Source organism: Lethenteron reissneri, chromosome 42 (assembly GCF_015708825.2).
Source record: "Lethenteron reissneri isolate LAM-NWPU_2019-01 chromosome 42, ASM1570882v1, whole genome shotgun sequence".
Classification (NCBI taxonomy): Eukaryota; Metazoa; Chordata; class Hyperoartia; order Petromyzontiformes; family Petromyzontidae; genus Lethenteron; species Lethenteron reissneri.
In genome coordinates, this window is record NC_083820.1 from 10,577,522 (window position 1) to 10,593,112 (window position 15,591).

The following is a 15,591-nucleotide window of genomic DNA, read 5'->3' on the forward strand; positions in this document are numbered from 1 at the left end:
GACCATACAACTCCTGTAGCAAGCTTTGTTTAATGATTGAGAAGATGGGGGTGATGTAAAAGCCCTCTTGCAGCTCTGTTATAATGCGTCTATGTTACACTAATGTAACATAGATGGCATCAATGAAGGCTGGCATGATTATCTACTTTCGTTCTCATTGTACTGAAAGTTTAATAGTGATTCGAGGTTTTGTCCACATTTCTCCGGTTAGTAAGTGATTTTTTAGCCCGCCAGGACACTTTTTTCGCTGGGAACTGACGAATTCACGCCATTCTGTGTAGAATTGTCGACATTATTAAGTGGATGGAAGCCGTAGAAGAGTAAAAACGACTGGGATGGGCTGGGGTGGTCTGCACTGCAAGATACATACATTCTTGATCATTTGAAGGCTGTGTTATTCTAACTACTACATGATGTAGATGCTCTCATTACTTTGATAGTGGCATTGTCTTTGAGCTGTCCGCCTTTTGGCATCCTCTGGTCTAGCACCAATTGAGACGAGGCTCAAAAGAAAGCTGTCTCTGGTGTGGACCAATCAGTTTCAAGGACGATGCATATATTGTCAGAGTATGTTTCTTGTTTGCATTCTGACCACACGCATTGTGGTTAATGCAGACATGATTCCTTGTAAAATAAGGTTTCAGTTTTGTTGCCAGAAAAAAGGGGAAAAACCTATTCATATATTTTAGTACTGGCAAAGGAGGTCCTATGATGTAGATACTAATAGCTAGCCATTCATGTGCCGATTTAAACGCGTTTATCAGACAACATTAAAAAATAGTAATTCTCAGCAGGCCCCATGGTGTAAAATGCAGTCTCCAACTCTTATCCATTTTATCATGGGACTTTTCTTGTCAATATCAAAATATAACAATCATGTCCGCATTAACCACACAAAACTTGCGGTAAACATGCAAACAAAAACATGCTCTGGTAATATATGCATTGTATTTGAAACTGATTGGTCCACACCAGAGACAGCTTTCTTTAGAGCCTAGTCTCAAACAGTGTTAGACCAGAGAACGCCATCATCCATTGTGTCTCTCTGGCCTTTCTATTTACGTCCTATGAGAAATAGGGCCATTACCCAAAATTTTGCTTCTTATATATTTTTCCTTTTAAGGCCTGCACACCACTACAAACGCAGCATCACCAAATGATTTAGCTGCAACATTTGGGTCAAAATACAGGGGATGATCCATAATCATAGAAACCCCCACTAGTTTCTCAATAACCCCATTTTCAACTCGGAGTAAAAGTGACTTTGTTGCTCATATGCGCATTGAGACGGTGCTTATCTCCTGTTGTTGAAATTCCACTTTCCTATGGCTAGACCGAGTCTATCCATGGGGCAACCAATGTTGACTTCCCCACAAAGTGGTACTCGTCTAACGTGAGCCGGCAGAGATGATGGATCGAGTCAATCCTCAACCATGATTTGAACTCGCAACCTCATTCCCAGCCGATTGTTGTGCCACCAGGTGATCGAAGATTAGCAAAACGAAGATTCAATATCTTACACAGTAATGTTCAATGATATATAATCCGTATTTTCCAGATTATGAGACACCCTGGAAAGAAAGACCCACTCTGGACTAGCGGTATCAATTCGATGATACCATTTTGGCGTCTCACACGCACACTCGCCTACCAGATTATAAGACGGCACCTTCGGACGTTTGCTGCAAAACACGGAGAGAAAAGTCCGTCGTAATGATCAGACTACGGGAATATCGTCTATTGAGATTTGTCAAGATTTATGCGACGCGTGTAGAGGCTTTGAAACAAAACATTTTCTCGGTTAAGTCGCCACCCCCCTGTTATTTTAGTGGGGTATCTGTAAACGGACCATCCTGTTTGTGGTCACACTTTTAGTCTGGGAAGCCAGTGTGCAAGCAGAAGATTAGCGATGTTTGAACGCTCAAAGCTTGGGGAGGTTGCAACTTGCATTCCTCCATATTGAGTGTGTTATTGTTTACATGTTGTCTCTGTGCCTCTTACCTATCCTTTGCACTGAAGTCTCCTGCGATTGTGGTATATGTAGGGGAACGCCTATTGCCCGCGATGATATAGGGGTGCGGGCAGTATCTGGAAGGATATGCATGATTTTACTCCAGCGATTAATAGGATGAATTTGCCACACGGCTACTCTTATCCGTGGAAAAAACCTGAGCATTAGGAAGCCACTTTGCTATGCATCAGGGGTAAAATCGCAGATAATAGGAAGAAAATTGGGCCGCGGATAATAGGAGTTTCCGCGGACCCTACATTTGCCATGGATAATAGGGTCGTGGTTCAGCGCAGTTATGAAATCTGTTTTGCTCCAACACGTATGTCTGTTTTTGAGTTGTACGCCTTTTGGTGTCATCTGGTCCAACACCAATGTAGACTAGGCTCTAAGAAAAGCTGTCTTGGGTGTGGACCAATCAACTTCAAGGACAGTGCTTATCATTATCATCATCAGAGTTGTTTCTTTTTGTTTACATTTTGACTGCTTGTGTTGTGGTTATTACAAACATGATGCCTTGTATAAAGGTGTCAGTTTTTGTACCAGTTGAAAGGGTAAAAAACCTACTACTACGTATGTATAGTTAGCATCCACATCCAGCCCTTTTAAAATCCACTGCGAGCGAGATGAAGGCTTTCCCCACAGCCTCACAGGCATTGCAGTTGTTTGACCACACATTCTTAACCCTTGCTGGTTTGTTTGGATGGTTGAAGGGTCATGGCCAGGAATTGACCTCAGGTGGCCCGGGTTCGTAGCGCAGTGCGATAAAGCACTATAGCTTTAATTTATAAGATAGGTAATGCCTTCACACATGTGAACTACTTGTGCATGTTCATAGCTTGTTATAATATACCCCAGAATGTAAGTGATGTCTCTCAATCCGCAACAAATTTCACGCAAGACGTGATTGCGAGCTCGTGAGAGAAGCCAGCTAACATTTGAACATTGCCACATACAGAACAAACTAATTGCAGTAAAAACAAGATCCAGTACAATGTCGCATTCCCAGCCATCATATATCCGCCATGACCAATTAACTGCCCACACCCAATGGACTTTGTGCACGGTGTAACTATAGTTTTGTAGATAGTCACATATCAGACACTCTTCACATATCCGACCCCTTTCACATTTATGCCTATGCCTCACTACCCAGCCAGTCGGAAATGCGACGTTCATACTGACGTTTACATTCAAATTCAAGTTTCATGCTCTTAGGTTTTTTCTGTAAAATAATTTTACTGGAGTAGTTACACCTGATGATGGAGGCTTGTGTTGCTTCTGAAACGTCGCGATTTTATTTAGTTATTTTCATTTAATATTATTTTATTATTATTATTTTTACCTACGTGACTTTACCGAAAAAACCTAAGAGTATGAATCCTTGCAGTCATGAAAGCTTCAAATCTAGAATTAATTCAAGTTTGCTTATCGGAGGAAGAAAACAACCCTGGGAGGTGTTTTTGTGGACACCTCTTGGAAACCCAGACCCGATGCATGCACACACAGCTCGCACACAGCCCACATTAGTCTTTGGCGTGACACCTTCACCGCCACCACACAGGAGGAGGGCATCATCACGATCATGGGAGCCACAGCAATTTATGTATCGCAGTCTCGGCTGCGTGAAAGGAAACTAGAGATGAATGACGGCTTAAAAAAAACGTCAACTATTACGGTCGTTTGCATTTTGAAATGTCAACACGGTTAGCAAAGTGAAAGCTGGTGAGTGAAGGGATCATTGTGGAGTGGTTAGGGAGGTGGTTCCTGGGCTGTATGTCGGCGTCGGTTGAGTGTCTTAAATTATTGTGCTGAATGGGTGGTGGGGGAGGCATACGGAAAATGAGGATGGGGTGGAATGGGTAATGCGGAGGTGGGGTTGGTAGTTGGGCGATGGGGTTGAGGAGAGGGCACTTGAATGGATTAGTGGGGGCTGTGTTGGGGTTCGCTGAAGTGGGAGGGTGATTGCATGCTCGGGAAGGTGGAGAAGCAGGGTGCCAGGTGTTCAGCTCAGGAATGGGCTAAAGAGTGGAAGGAGTGGGGGAGGCACGTGGTGCTGCTCGAGGTGTGGGCGTTGTGGAATGCCGCCGTGCCTGGTCCACAACAATTTGGCCACGGGTTCCCTGTGGGGTGATGGGTACAAACATACAGTGCTTGCTGCCGGAGTGAACTGTCAATCACGTTTCTAGATTCTTGCTCTCGGTTTTGCACCATACTGTGTCCAAACACCACACTGCAGATCAAAACATCCCCCCCCCCATTCTCTCGCACTGCTGCACTTAAGAATTGCATCCCTTCATCTCTTTTAACAAGTTCTTTTGACGATAAAAAAATCCTGGTCATCAGAAAACATGAAAACTGTCATGCTTATGAGTCTTCATTGTGTAAAGTGCAGCCTCCAACTCCACTCTCTATGGCCTTTCTTGTGTGCTCAGAAAAAGGGTCATTGCCTGAAACGCTACCTTTCATTTACTGTCATCTTCCTTTTAAGGCCAAGTGTTATTGATTAATGTATTTTATGTGTGTGTGTTATTTGTGACTTTACCGAAAGAATCAAAGAGTATGGATTTCTGCAGTCACGAAAGCTTCAAATGAAGATTGTGTTATTTGTGCTTGTGATCAACTGCCAAAGCAGCAGCAGCATCACCATCACCACCACCACCATATACTTTGCTCAACTCAAGAAAAAATAACTCATCACATTTCACCTTCAGCCGTCCTATTCGTTACTGCCACTTGGCGTATGTGGGCCTCTGAGCCTGTGCTCGGCAATGATGATTTATGCAAGTGAGTGAATAACTTTTTGTGCTCTCAAAGTTTAATTGTGTTTACAATATTCTCTACCTCTGTCAGGATACCGCTACCCTGTTTGGAATAAAAGTGCCTGTACACTACCGACTTCAGCTTCTCTCCGCTGTGTAGACCAGAGGCCACTTGAAGGGATTTCAGAGGCAGCTCTGTGACATCCACCTCTGTGGGACTTGAAGGAGGGATTCTTCATCCCGTGACATAATTCCAAAAGCACAATCAGGATTGAATTGGGGTGGAAAATATTAAGTACACGACTTCACCAAACTGCACTGACCAGCGTGGGGAAGTATGGCCAAATAATCCGCCCCCTCCCATTTTTCAGCAGTTGAATGATAAAGGAATTGTACATGTGCTACATTTTGGCCATCAACAAATCCATAAAAATATTAATGTGCCTTCGGGGAAATTTAAAAAATAACGTTTGTTAATTGTGTTACGAGCATAACACTATGTGACATTAATTGCGACATTGCTTCCTGAAATAACTTTTTTACGAAAACATTGAATTTTATCTTTCTGGGGGAAGTGGGGGTGGTTACCACATGTTTCCTTCCTGTAGCATGTCCATTATGTTGCAAGAAGAATCGCCACCACGTACCTGATCGATTGAACATACAGTGTCGTTATCACATGACTGAGTGTCTCTGCGTTTCGTGGAAGTGCTTGCCTGGAACCTAATTCTCCACCGGCTTCGTGAACATTCACTTCGCATGGCAGTTTCATCATTCGAGTCCTTGTTCACTCATTAAAAAGCAACACAATTGTTAACACTTTGTTTGGTTAAAAAAAAATTAAATACACGAATTACATTTTAGACGAAAGTATTCAAAAGTGATTTCTTGCTCAATTCAGCAATTCACGTGGTGTCACTCATCTCCAGTTTACAGCTCTCCGAAGCCATTGGAGGAAATTCCACATTACCATGGCGGGGGAGAGGAGAGTGAGTTTATGAATAGGACAACCACTGTTGACCTTCCAACATAAGTGGTGCTCTATTTGTATCGACCCCGGCGGGATGATGGGGTGAGTCAACCTGCAATCGGGATTTGAATTTGCGACGCTTCCAATCGCGAGCCGCTCGCTCTACCGCTGAGCCACCTAAACTAGTTGGTTAATTTTAATCAATCATTCATGGCCTTCGTCAAATTCCCTAGCTGGATGAAGGCTTCCCCCGTGCCATTTCAGCCATGTGGGGTCTGTTGGACTGTTGGACCATAACTTCACCACGCTGCTCCGTGTGGGTTTATCAAAAGGGGGTTGGGAGGGGTAGGGGAGGAGACGCCCAGGACCATTCCGATTTCACTCACCACTGATTTTAGCCATGTCCGGGTATTCAGAATAAAAATGAGAATATGTATTATTCTGGATGAATCCGATGAGCTATTAAGCTCTTTTTTCACATGTCCAGTAGTTTCACAAATGTCGTCCAGTAGAATTGAACTCAGGTCGCTGGTTTTATAGACCAGTGCGCTTAACCACTGCACCACCCCTCCTTCCTGCACGTTTAAGCCGACGTTGTTGATGATTTTCTCCACAGTGCCAGTGAAAGGGAGTGGGCGTATTCCTTTGTTTTGAGAGAGGGGAGAGTTAAGCCCGAAGGTTCACACGACCAAGTTGGGAAAGGCATGTAGGGCTTGAATACAACTCTGCTTGTTCTTTTGTCATTCCACTGCTGGATGAGAGCTTTACCCAGGCCATGCGGGTCCTGCGGGGTTCGCTGGTCAGTGTGGGTTTGGCGAAGGTGGAGAACACCGATGCTTGAGTAGTATTTGCACAACAGTGTATTTTGCTGCAGTGCCCACTTGCCGCCCCACAATGTAGCCATGTGATCGTCCTGTGTTACCTGTTACGTGTGGCGATGACTCATCCGAGCATTATCCAAGGCTAAACATTGCTTAGCCTGCCAAGCACTCATGAGATGTGGTGCATTCCGGATGATTTGTGCATTGGCGAATGAAACTGCAGCAACGCAAATCCGATAGTTTATGTGTTGTCTCTTTCCCTTCCCGTGACGTATTTATATAAACGTTGTGTTTTTTCCGCATTATTTCCTCCTTTCTGGCGGCGACCTTCTGTGTTACAGTACTGTATTGTGTAACCCCTATGAGCGTGCAAGTGCTTGTGTGTGGCCCGATTTGCTCGTGGCACTTCTTGCCTGCATCCTTCCTCGCACTCCTTCCGTCCCCGTAATCCAAACGTACGTCCCCAGTGGCCACCGCGCCATTGTTGGCCGGTTTCTCCTTTCGTACGGCCAGGGGTGTCGGGGCGCGCGACTTCGAGGTCGGCGATGAGCCCGGCGGACGGGGCTACGGCTGGGAGCGACGTCGTGAACGCCGGCGAACGAGCGAAGCGCCCGGGCGTTGTTTCGGGCGACCTGTCTCCGTCGTTGAGCCGCAGTCGCATTGCGGGCTGTTGCCAGGCTTTGATGGCTGCCGTGCATTTTGAGTGAGCGGGACCCCCCCCCCCCGCTCACTCAATATGTGCTGGAATCCACCGCAGTCGGCGTGCAGCATGCGAGGCCCTGCCACCACACTACACGCGCCTGTCAACCCCCGGCAGCGGTGGCAGCACAGATCAGAATGACCCAATAGACAAGGCTGACAGGGAGAACAATAGACGGATTGACGACCGCACGGGATACCGTATTCTCCGGGTTATAAGAGAGCGTCGGCAAGTAAGATGTGCTCCGAAACCCCGTGTTTGTTTCCACAATGTCCATGAAGTTTTACAATTCTGGTCTTGCACAAAACCGCGCACAGCGACTGGATTAAAAGACGCACCCCTAACTTTGGTTCTAAAAAGAAGGGAGAGGAGAAAAGTGCGTTATAATCCAGATAATATGGTAATTGCATAATTGACGACAATTTTATGCATTTGGTCAGCCGATCTTACGTGCTACACATGTACGAATGCAGCTTTTAGTCATTCCACTGCTGGATGAAGCCGTCCCCATATCACACAGCTCGTGGGTTTTATTTGTACCACACAGCACCACGTTGGTCAGTGCGGATTAGTGAAGGCTGTGGAGCATTGATATAGGAGCACAGAAGTGCAGCACAACAATGGATTTGACTGCACTGCCATCTGCCGCTCACCACCTAAGCCACGCGGCCTATGAAGCCCTGTTACGCATGGTGGGCCCTGTCCCAGCTCAAAGCCACTTTGCTTCCAAGATCTGACAAGCTTGGTTGCATTCCCGGGTGACTTGGTCATAGGCGTGCACTCTACAGTTCCGATAAATGTGATAATTTTAATTGAGTAATTTTGTTTTCATACATCATGCTGCCACTGGATGTCCATGCCCTGCGAAGCCTTTATTACAATGTTTTTTTTCCAGCCAGATTAAATTTGAGATCTGGGAAAACGTTAAACCAGGTAACTCTGACCTGTAATAATAGTCAGTTTTTCTTGTTGGTAATCTACCGGACACAATATCTGTCGTATCACGTGATGTGAGGAAGTGCCATTGCTCAATATATTTCATATTTTAAGGCACAATGCTATCGATGAATGTTAGAGGGGTTTTGTGGTTGTTTAATTGTGCTTCTGCACCACCGCAAATTCAGCAGCAGCATCACCAAATCGTTTGTTTACCATATACAGTGGTGGAAATGTGCCAGTGTCCAATGGTACGCCACACCAGCACTTCTCAGAATGGTTCTTATTCCTTTAACTGCGAAGTTTCCGCAGAGGGGGAAACAACGGCAGAGAACCTGGCAAACGGCACGAATGGGTGTAACATTGGCACTTCTACATTTTGGTGACTGACAATATATGTAGTGATCTACTACTTTTGGATTATTCAATTTATATTTTGTCGGCTTGGTCATCATGAAACTCGAACCCTTACTCTAACCGTAACCAAAGGAACAATTTGTAAATCACAAATGAGAATATCATTTTAGAAATGTAAAAATTGGATCGATATCATAGGGAAATATATCTACGACGGGGTCATTATAAGGACGGTTGGCTACGCACGGTGTGAAAAAAGTTTAACATACATAAGAAGTTTTCACTCTCCTCCTTTTTAATGTTGTAGTTCATGTAATTTCATTAGTTGTGAATTCTTGTAAAGGTGTATTTTAATATTCACCGCAGCACAAGCACAGACATTTGCACATTGTTTACTAAGAAAGGAATGGTTTATTGCACTGAATGCTTTTTTTACACAAATCCTTGAGGATTAACAATGCAAATGCAGATCTATTCATGTGTTGCCTCCCAGTGTAATGTACGGTTAAAACAAATAAACAAAAACATCCAATTGAGGTTCACATCAAAATAAATCCCCATTTCCCAAAATTGTGATGAAGTGATTGAACATGTGGTGGCTCGAGAATTCAGCCGATGTAAATTGAATCGGGCAGCCCGGTTGTTATTTTCATATTGACTTGAGAAACTGATTAAGGTATATAGCTTTGTTCCAATACAATGACCTTTCTTTCACAGGAAAAGAGGGCCCAAGGTTGCTGGCTTAGTCTGCCACAAAGTCACTTTGCATGAAAAACATTCGAATGTAACCTCGACTCGAAAGGCTGAGTGTGTGCTGTCCCCGCTACTTTCAGCACACAGCTGGGCTCGTTCCAAAGTCCTCCTCGACAGATTATTCCAAGTGGATGATGGCTGCATACTGGACACGGCAGTTCTGGACAGCTCTTTTTGAGTTCCTCAATATTTGCCAATCTTAAGTATGAGGCGTTCTCCTTGTTGTTGTCGTGTCTGGGCTTCGGGGCTGGCACGTTACATCAGATCCTCTCTCAATCCATAGTCCACTGAGTTCCTGCTTCAAATATTCTCGAATTTGCGAGGGACATTGTGTGCCGGAGTCCCATCTTGCTGCAGGATGCAAAATAACTTTGTGATCACCCTGTACTGTGTGGGTTTTCGTGTTTGCGTTGCACAGCTATGTAGCTCTGTCGTGTTTTCGGTTTGGACTGTGTTTTTGCTCGGCTGCGTGTTGTCCGGCGTGATGTCCAACGTTTCGCTCCTGGTGCTGAAGCAGCTGCTAGCAAGTGGAGCGAAGCGCCGTCCGTTGCGACGAGCAACGTGCGATACAAACCTAAAATACATCGGAGTCCTAGCCTGAAATGTCTCTCCAAGACAGAGTGCTTGGTGCTGCTTGAAAGCCACCCAAAAAAAATAGATTGAAACGTCACAAAATTGGTTGGACATCTTCCAACGCCTTTAATTCAGTAATTCCCATGTCCAAAACAAATATCCTTGCACATAACAGCTCGTGCAAGGCCAATGGAGGCGAGGCGATGGTTGCAATTTCAAGAATTGACTAATGTTAGTGATATAAATGTTGCCTCTGTACAATTGAACAACTTGCCAATTGTTTTGAACAGGTCTCTTAATTAACATGTGGACATTTAAGGTTTCCATTGACACTTTTTGGAAAACAAAACATGACTACTGCATAGGTTTTCACCGTTGTACTTAATAATTCTCCCGATGTGTTTTCGGGTGGTGCCGCGTGTGCCGTAATGACGTCCAAAGTTTCACACCAGCGTCTTCAGGGGCTCAGTCGCTCCCAGCACGTGGAGCTGAAACGTCAGACATCGTGCCGAGCAAGACGCGGTACAGGCCCGATATTCCATTCCTATTAGTTGCAGGGACAAACACACGAGCCTATTTGATCGGTGACAGTTACCCATTCTCCTGCTAGCATCTTTGTACCAAGGTACTCTGACTGAATGAAATAACAAAGAGTTTTAAAGCTTTTACCCTTTTGCCCCCATCCCAGCAGGTTCGAGTGTGACAAATAACTGGTGACATCACTGTACAGTGCAGATTAGAGCAACCGCACCAGGTACTCATTTGAGGCCGAGTCGACCTAGGGGAGGGAAAGAACCAGTTCAAATTGTCATCACGGGTTCATAGCGCAGCGTGCTAACCACTATACTACCGCTCCCCACAACACACACACACGCACAACCACTTTAATTTGTGTCTGTCGGGGTAATTGGTGTGGCAGCAGATGCATGCACAGGTTTACTCTCCGGCACGATAATTGCACCATTGCGACAGGTTTTGGCACAGTGTAAATCGTACCGGTACAGTGTTTACTCTCTAATGGATGGATCGTGTGACTCGCTATCTCTTCACAGTCCTATTTTTTTTATTAAACGCAATTAAACGTGTGGCGGTGCCTTCAGACTCAGCCTTGAACGCATTAATGCCTTTTATTATTTTCCAGCACTATAGAGATGTTGTCTTCAATTGAGAACCCAATATTTATTTAGTGGAATCATTGTAACGTAGTATGTATATTGAGCTTATTTTTGCACCGTACGTAGCCAAACATGCGAATTGGAGGTGTGGGGGAAGGGACAATCAACTTAAAACCAAAAGCAGTTCTCAAGAAATTAGTTTTCACTATTGATTTAAAAGTGCATAGCTCCAGTGGCTTCCAAATATTGGAAGGAAGAGCGTTCCAGACGGCCGCAGAAGTGCACCTTGAAGCGTGGCGATGCAGTGACCGTCTTTGTCCGATGGCCAGATAACATGGAGGCCTCGTCGTGTTCTATATCGTATCGCAGGATGGTGAGAGGTAGCGGCGGCTTGGAGAGGCCTTCATCCAGTAGTGGATTGATCATGGATGATGATGATGATGATCTATCAGGAGACAATGATTTAACATTTAAAAGAGGGACTTGCTTTAAAGCTTTCGTGACTGCAGGGATTCATATTCTTGGTTCTTTCGGTAAAGTCACGTAGAAGGGAAATAATAAATTAATACAGATATAAAACAATAAAAAATTCTCACGACGTTTCGACTGCAACACAAGCAATCATCATCAGGTGTGAAATCCACAGCAAATTTTCTTGCTGTGGATTTCACACCTGATGATGATTGTTGTGGATTTCACACCTGATGATGATTGCTTGTGTTGCAGTCGAAACGTCGTGAGAATTTGTATTGTTTTTTACTTGTATTATTTTATTATTTCCCTTCTATGTGACTTTACCGAAAGAACCAAGAATATGAGGGACTTGCTGTTTGGTTAAAGGTTTGTTCTTAAAGAGTTGCATTTTTGTTAACAACTAAATTTGGCGCTGTTGTCTTTGTTGGAACGCAGCAACTCCGCTCGTCACCGCTCTCGCAAACGAGCCGTCGTTATACGTTTAGTTAATCTCGCTCGCGAACGGCGACGTTTTCCCCCTTTGTACCACAAATTCTCGTGGAAGGAATTTCCGTGGCGGGGAGAAGAATCGGTTTCTTTATCAAAGTGTTGTATGACGTGTCGTCGTATACCACAGCGTTGCGTGCATTCTCGAGGTGCAAAGTGCGCTGGCTGGTCTTGGAGGCCCAGCTGCCAACACATTGACTCATTCGGAAAAAAAAACGGTGCTTAAACGTTACAGCGAGTTTCCTGCTGGCATGGAGAGTCGTATGGCACAGTGGTTAGCAACACTGCACTCTTAACCCGGTGACCTGCATTTGATTTTTGGCCATGACTTACATCAATAGCAAGTGATTTCTTAGCCGGTCATGCCCCCCCAGCACCTCCCCCCACCCTTACAAACCAGTGTGGTGAGGCCATAGTATGGGGATACCTTTATTCATCAACTTCTTCCTTGTTGCAATATGACCATATTTGGAGATTTCTCAGAATTATATAAGGCTACGTACCAAAGTGTATTTTCACATCTGCCACGGAGATGGAGCAATGGAATCGGATTGTGCGCAGGAGCTAAAGGAAATTTAATCTCAGTTTAATCTCAGTACCTTGAGAGATGGTGGTAGCTTGGGGCGACGCCTTGAATTCATCCAGCAGTGGATAGATTACGGCTAATTATGAGGAATCTGTTTCGTCGGTATGCAATGAAGTGACTTAAGCCCGCCAGCAATTTGGAGACAAAGCTACCGCTTCACTTAAATGAATGCCTGTTGCCCGATGCGATTCTTAATTCACTCACGTCACTTTTATTGGCAACATATTGCCATAGGCAAGACTAGAATTAGAATAATCTTTCCACTGCTGGATGACGTCCTCGACTCGGCAAAAAAAAAGTGGCACGAGTGGTTCAAAGTTCAAAGTTCATTTATTAGGTATAGCCCTGTGAGCCATTCGGCTCTTGAATCTTGGTTGAGGATGACGAGTCTGTTTATAGCATTTGCAAGCACCACGACCCCACCGCCAGCCCTTTGATTGGAGTGACCACTTCCCTCCAACGGCTTCAGTCTGATAGCAGCATCTTTAAATCACCAATATGACATATTACTGTTTTTGTTTGAAATGTGTATATTTTGCAGGTGCTCTTTTTTTCCCCCTTTCCGGCTCTAATCTTAATCTTTGTGCACTGGCTTTGAGGGGGGCCAGGTGGTTTTCAGCCGGTATAAGCTGGTGAGATACATTTAAAGGTTAACCTGGAAGTCACACGGAAAGTTGCAGAGAACCTGTAACCTTCAGGGCATCATAATTGAGTTTATTTACCTGTTCTTTACGCATGAATTTCATTTTCACAGCGTTTTTTTTTTAATGTCACACTCGTATATGCCCACACCCAGGCCGTTTACTCAGGCCCTGTTCACCAATTTTACTTTTGGTAAAGTGACGCAGTTTGTATGTGGCAACCAGTTCACAGCTTTTACCCGCACTCATTTAGAAAACATCTTTGCCACTCGTGTAGGTGTTCCTGGTCGGGATGGATGGCTCTCTGACGTGTTTTTTGGGTTGTAGCGTGTGGTGTAAAGTTAGCATTAACAAAAAAACAACACGAGTAACAACGATACAATTACTTGTTTTTTGCGGGAATTGAAACTGCTCCATTGCTAACCGGCATCTTGAAATATACTTAAATACTTTTCCATAGTGTTGCTAAAATATTGTTCAACATTAGCAACATTTCCAGAAGGTGACATAATATGGGGCACCAATGCCACGGACCCTATTATCTGTAAATTTACTTCACTGATCCATGGAAAAAAAATGAGTTCTTGGACACTCTTCCACATTGACTTTTGGGTAAATTTACAGATAATAGGAAAGAATAGAACAACGGGTAATTGGATATTTTGCAGATCCTACAACTCTTGTGGATAACAGGAGTCGTGAGTGTACTTGAATAACCTTTTAAGTCAATCCACTGCTGGATGAGGGCATCCCCTCGCCTTGCCACGCCGTGGCAGCACATTTGACCGTCCGTTACCACGTAGGAGCATGGAAATGTAGAGTAGGACAATGAAGTTACTGTACTGCCCTCTTGCCCTTTGCAATGTAGCCCTTCGGCCCATGACCACTATTTATTGCACACGGTTGTCACGCATCCAAGAACTATCCACTACTCAGCCCTGCTTAGCTTCCAAGGTCTGATGCTACCAATGTTTTCGGATGTTGCTGATAATGTTGGTAATTGTTTGTGCATACCGTGCATACTGACGCCCACATCATTGCTACCTAGGGCGCCGTGCATTTGAAATAGGACGACGCGAATAGATCTCTAAAGAAATGTGAAAACAGCCCGGTGTGTGAAATGTGAAGAAAAAAAAATGGCACTTTGTTTTAACACCCTTTGCAGCAGCGCGTAACATCACAGCTCAGCAATTTCATGGCAAAACACTCGTCGGGAGAAATGAATGGAGGCTTAAAATTAATTTGACACCAACCGCACCCGGACCTGCGGGTGCACAGTGCGGAGTTGCTTGTAACAGGAGAGAGAGAGACTTTTTTTTTTACGTTGGACTGAGGGCGGGTTGGGGCGTTGGCCATCTGGCCCGGAGGCCCACCTGCACCTTCTCCGATCCACATTGTGTGCGACCTGCGTTCGATTATATTGTAGATCACGTTGCACCCTCCCCGCATTGCGAGTCCACGGCTGGGCTGAGATGATGAATGTTGGATTGGGGGGCTAAGGGGGTTACAATGCAGCAGAGGGTGCCCTGCCAGCATGCCAGCGTGCGATCGCTCTGTCTTTGGCACCGTCGGCAAGAGGCGCTGCCAACGCCGGCGAGCGGTGTGTGTTTTACTGGCAGCCGCCGATCGGTGTCGCTTTGCTCGACTAAGAGGCAGAGGTGCAGCCGCGCAATTTCTTGTTCACACCCTGCTGACAGAAGGGGCCTCCCATCACGTAAAAGAACTCGAGAGAGCCTTTATCCGAGGGTTTTCGGTCTACCTTTCTACGTTGGCCAGATCTCTTGGAAGAGGGGGGAGCACTCAAACGCTTGACCCCCACCGCACGCGACCTGCCGCCCCGTTGACAAACTGCGATGAGGCTGTGGGGGATTTAAGAAACATTCTCCCACGTTTCAGTTGCCGTGCCGGGAGATCGAATCGAGCCAACTGGTACCAGTGTGCCGCCCATCGTCCCAACGCAGCATCCTCGTATTTGCTTTCTTTTGATGTAAACGCGTGCGCCAGCGAATGCAAATGTGTGCGCCCAGTTTCCAGCGTAGCTGCCGCATCGCACTCGGAAGAGCGTGTTACAGTTGTGTGGTTTTATTTAAAGCAGAAAGTGCCGTCGAAATGAATTGCTACACCACGCGCAGCGTGTACAGCTCTGTCGTTGCGATATTTTACAAGGCTGCGTATGGGGGGGGGGGGGGGGCATTCCCACTGCTATTTCTGCCCAGCTTGCGTTGCGCCGCTATTCCATGTTGTGTATGAATTATCTGGTGGTGATGCTGCTGCTGCTGCTGTGTTGGCAGCAGTGCAGGAATAACAAAAACTCAACACATTCATTGTCAACACTGTGTGGCCTTAAAAGGAAAAATACATAATAGGTGACATTTTGGGCAATGGCAGTTTGTCATAGAACGTAACTAG

At 45.2% G+C, this 15,591-nt stretch overlaps 1 protein-coding gene across 1 annotated transcript in view; it reads left to right on the plus strand.

Annotated features, from left to right (window-relative positions):
* The window catches only part of LOC133353073 (arf-GAP with SH3 domain, ANK repeat and PH domain-containing protein 2-like), a 111,351-nt gene that overhangs the window by 3,530 nt on the left and 92,230 nt on the right, over nucleotides 1-15,591 (plus strand). The gene's annotated exons all lie outside the window — the stretch shown is intronic.